Below are 5000 nucleotides of genomic sequence, written 5' to 3'. Positions count from 1 at the left end.
ACCGGCCTCACACCGTCCACGGGATTGAGCCTCCATCAGAAGGACTCAGGCCCTTCGGGGCGCAAAGTGAGTGGTACCTTTCTTACGCCACATTTCCACTGCCTGCCAGGGGCAGCGGATTCAGCGCTGGGCTTTTCCCGCTTCGCTCGCCGCTACTAGGGGAATCCTAGTTAGTTTCTTTTCCTCCGCTTAGTAATATGCTTAAATTCAGCGGGTAGCCCCGTCTGATCTGAGGTCGGAACCATAAAAGCCGCGGTTCGATCGATTGAGATTCGGGGAGGAGATCCTTTTATTTCATTTTTTCGGTTATCGCCCTGCCGACGCGGGTGTCCGCGCACCACGCGCCGGCGCCTTCGGTCCGTGTTGTTTTTGCCTCGGATCCAGTCCATTTTGCGGAGGGACACTCACGGGTCGGTGGTTACTATCCAAATGACCGCCTCGTGACCGCGGACTGTGAGGTCTTTGTGGATCTCAACGACATGCCTCGCTCACATATGCATGTTCCCCGAAATCTCGCTCTCTCGACCACTTCTCTGTACGGGCATGGACGAGCCCCGTATCTGGCTTTACTTAGGGGGTCGGGGTGCGTGCTGGCATAACACTTTCCCCGATCTTGCATCCCCAGTCGCGGGCCACGCCGCGGAACGGTGCCGCCCCTCACCGCCGCGGTCGGGCCCGATTGAATGTCAGGCGACGCTCAGACAGACGTGGCCCCGGGAGGGACCCGGGGCCGCGAGTTGCGTTCAAAGTGTCGATGATCAATGTGTCCTGCAATTCACATTAATTCTCGCAGCTAGCTGCGTTCTTCATCGACGCACGAGCCGAGTGATCCACCGCTGAGAGTTGTCTACAGGTGCCTCCCGACATCTCCAGGCGGCCGCCCGGGTCAGCCCCCCGCTGCCCGGCCACCCATGTAGAGCAGTGATGCCCGGAGACACCTTTCAAGATCGCAACACCTGAGTTGGCAAAGCATCGGAAGGTCTATTGCTCCCAAGGCGGGCACGGTTTATCCACCCCTGATTTGGCTGAGTTAGGCGGTGGGGCCTAGGGTCGATCAAGAGCTCCCCCCATCCTAGGTTCATCCCGACTTGGGTAAAGTGGGGCCCAAGGGGTGAGCGTTGAGATGTCGCCGAAGGCCAGGTAATGGGACCGGTGATCCGGCGTAACTACTGTCCTCGGAGGAATGCGGTGACGTAGCACCGTGAGTCACCCGCGGCTCCTCAAGGAAGCGGCTCTGAGGCTTTTCCCACGGCTCCCGAACCCCAGAACACTCCGAGCGTAGCACAAGACCGGGCCGGGTGGCAACCCATATACCCCCGTTTTGTTGGCACGCGCCAGACGAGCAAAAGCGGAACCGGGTACCTTGTCCGTGGTGGTCGCCGTAATGGATCCGGGCTCGACCACCGTCCATCGAATCGATCTTCCCGAACCTTCATCGCATCAGAGACGGGCAACGTGCACCCCTTTACGTTGACTATAGCGGTTACAGTAAACTGTAACCATTCCGGCCTCGGCGGTGCGGGACCATTGTTTCTCGGGCCCCGACACGTCTATAAGTGCCATCTACATGAGCCTTCGAAAGTCCGGTCCGGGCGAGAGGGAGGGATTCGGCGCCCGACTACCCTAAGAGGCGGAACGCCGCTGCCGGAGACTAGCCCGGGGACGCACGCGCGGACTGCCATGCCCGTGCTCTTGCGCGTCAACCCAGAGAGAGAATCGACAGGGACGGATACCTCCGGGGCCGGCCCTAGGCCCAACCCCCTCTCGTTATGCCTCACGTCAATACGTGCGATCGCCCTGTACCTTGTCACGCGATCGATTCGGTTATTTGCCAACCTTCCTTCACTCCTTCCTTTCGTGGCAGGGAGACGTGCACAGTGCATCTACCGATAGCCGCAAGCAGCCCGGTGACACGACGAGAAAACTGTGGGAACGGCCGGCGGCACCTGCGTGCAACCGTAACAAACCGAGAAGAAGCACAGTTTCTCGTGACGGGGGTTTTTCGCAAAACAAAACAAAGAACTCCCGACACCTCCAGGCGATGACGTAACCCGTGAGTCACCCGCGGCTCCTCAAGGAAGCGGCTCTGAGGCTTTTCCCACGGGCCTGAACCACCCAGAGGCACCAAAGAGGTCGTAGAGATTGTGTACTCCATCCCCCTAGAATAGGCACTTATCTCACAAGCCCCGGCGATGCCAACCCGAACCAACAAGGAAAGTCAGGGCCCTTTTACGGCGCAACTTTTTGTGGCGCTCGATTTGTCAAGGCGGGGGTAAATCGAGTCTTTAAACCAGCGTACAACCACCAGAGGCCTTCATAGTGGCGTACAGGTACCGGGCACCTGACTCCCTTCTTATTACCGGAATAATCCCACACGGGAAGCTTTTTTGTCGCAGACTGTGGAGGGGTTCCCAACCTGGTCCCAACATGATCTGTTTTCATTTTCATTCACGCATCGGTTCTTTACGTGATTTCCAAGCATTTCATCTCGTAACACATGTCCACCATCATTAACACATGTCCGTTACCGTCACATCACATCTTGCCCTGTACTATCGGCTCTTTTCTGGCCCCTGTGGCTCCATATGTCCGGTGCTTCACCAAGTACCATGTCTCATTTTTGTTGTCCTCCAAGAATCGGCTTTGTCCCAAAGGCTATGGTATTTGGCATATCGTTATATTTCCTCCGGCAATGGCTCGGCTGGTGGTTAGGTTTCCATGTGTGCCCTCCGTCCACATGCGCCCTTTTTGGGAAAAAAAACCGGACTATGGCAGGTCTTTAGTTCAGGTTTGTATCCCACCCCGTGGCTTAGGGATTCTCGTCAACCATCGGTGTCATTTGGCAAAATTTTAGAACTCTCCATATTCGTCAGTATTGTCCTCATTTCCATCGATGAACTCATGGTCATTTCGTTTCCATTTTGTCCTCTTTTTGTCCTCCACATGAACTCGAATGGTGAAATCGTTGCCTTTTTCCCTTGAACTCTTTTTTCTCGCCCGAACCGACACGAGGGTTTTCATGCTTGGGTCGACGGTGCAGATCCCCACCGGGCGGATGCAGATAAGGTGACGATGGTCAGTCCTGACGCGGAGGGGCCTTGGACGAGTGGGGTCTACCACCCGCAGTACCTTAGCCTCCGGCCAATCACCGGTCGCACGCACCAGTCCTCACCGTTATCCAGCTTCGAACGCACTCTCTTCTCTCGGCGTCTCGCCGACCCAGCTATCCCAAACCGACGCGCGGTTGTGTGGAACGTGAACGAGACGACCGCTGAACAAACTCAGCCGGGCGGATGCAGAGACAGTGACGATGGTCAGTCCTGACGCGGAGGGGCCTTGGACGAGTGGGGTCTACCACCCGCAGTACCTTAGCCTCCGGCCAATCACCGGTCGCACGCACCGTGTCCTCACCGTTATCCGTGACCTCGAATGAGTCAGACGCATCGCTCTTGTTGTCACGGCTCTCCAATTGGCCAGAGCGAGACGAAACGCGCTCGCGGGGGACCGTCCGGTTGCAGTGACAGCACGATGGTCAGCCCTGACGCGGAGGGGCCTTGGACGAGTGGGGTCTACCACCCGCAGTACCTTAGCCTCCGGCCAATCGCCGATCGCACGCGCCAGAAACCTCTCCGTTGTTCAGTCCACGAGCTCGCACGAGCCATCCCTCCACACGACTATACCCTGCCGACAGAAGACACGGGCGAGACGACCGCCACATTACATACTAGGCCGAGGCGGATGCAGATAAAGTGACGATGGTCAGTCCTGACGCGGAGGGGCCTTGGACGAGTGGGGTCTACCACCCGCAGTACCTTAGCCTCCGGCCAATCACCGGTCGCACGCACTATGTCCTCACCGTTATCCCGGCTTTCGTTATGCTGCGCACGTTCAGTTCCACTGCCCCCGTTGTCTTTAGCGTGACGTGGTCATACGTGCCAAGCCGCACCCACGCGACCGAGGCGGATGCAGATAAAGTACGATGGTCAGTCCTGACGCGGAGGGGCCTTGGACGAGTGGGGTCTACCACCCGCAGTACCTTAGCCTCCGGCCAATCACCGGTCGCACGCACTATGTCCTCACCGTTATCCCGGCTTTGCAAGCACTATACCCTGGCCCGTCTTGTCGCACTGCTCTTTAAGAGAGCGAGACGACCGCACGGACCGTGACCGTCCGGTTGCAGTGACAGCGACGATGGTCAGCCCTGACGCGGAGGGGCCTTGGACGAGTGGGGTCCACCACCCGCAGTACCTTAGCCTCCGGCCAATCGCCGATCGCACGCGCCAGAAACCTCTCCGTTGTTCGGTACACGGCTCGAACAGCCGACCCTCACACTTTCACTATACCTCTTTGACCGAGAACGCCCACTCGCACGCACGAGCCCCGGAGCGGATGCAGTGACAGTGACGATGGTCAGCCCTGACGCGGAGGGGCCTTGGACGAGTGGGGTCCACCACCCGCAGTACCTTAGCCTCCGGTCAATCGCCGGTCGCACGCACCAGAAACCTCACCGTTATCGCCGGGAACACGGACGCGCGAGCCGTCCCCACGCGGTCGCCAATCGGGGTTTGCGCTGTGCCCTCTTCAGCACCCCGTGGCTTTCGAGTTCATTTCGAGTCACGGTGAACGCTGTGCCCCATCAGCGACCCGTACTCCTTTCATTTTTTTTCACCACCGGCGACCGCTGTGCCCCAGCAGCGGACCCGTAGAGTTCATTTCTCCGACGGCGACGCTGTTGCCCAAGCAGCGACCCGTAATTTCTTCCATCGGCGACGCTGTTGCCCAAGCAGCGACCCGTACCTAGGGGTGACCGCTGTGCCCCAGCAGCGGACCCCGTGACCATATTTTTGAGTTCATCCAACGGCGAAGCTGTTGCCCAAGCAGCGACCCGTATTTTCTCCAATGGTGAAGCTGTTGCCCAAGCAGCGACACCTCATTTCATTTCCACAACGGCGAAGCTGTTGCCCAAGCAGCGACCCGTGTATTTCATTTCTCCGACGGCG

The 5000-nt window shown here is 58.4% G+C and overlaps 1 non-coding gene and 1 pseudogene across 1 annotated transcript; both read right to left on the bottom strand.

Annotated features, from left to right (window-relative positions):
- LOC144192905 (28S ribosomal RNA) overlaps positions 1 to 238 on the bottom strand; it is a 5567-nt pseudogene extending 5329 nt beyond the window's left edge.
- Positions 239 to 691: 453 nt separating this feature from the next.
- On the bottom strand, positions 692 to 845 carry LOC144192907 (5.8S ribosomal RNA). The gene has a single exon (XR_013325489.1). It is a non-coding gene; the product is annotated as a 5.8S ribosomal RNA (ribosomal RNA).
- Positions 846 to 5000: the final 4155 nt, after the last annotated feature.

Source organism: Stigmatopora nigra, unplaced genomic scaffold (assembly GCF_051989575.1).
Source record: "Stigmatopora nigra isolate UIUO_SnigA unplaced genomic scaffold, RoL_Snig_1.1 HiC_scaffold_28, whole genome shotgun sequence".
Classification (NCBI taxonomy): Eukaryota; Metazoa; Chordata; class Actinopteri; order Syngnathiformes; family Syngnathidae; genus Stigmatopora; species Stigmatopora nigra.
The sequence above is the reverse complement of the archived record's forward strand: the minus strand, read 5'-3'. Positions and strand labels throughout refer to the sequence as shown.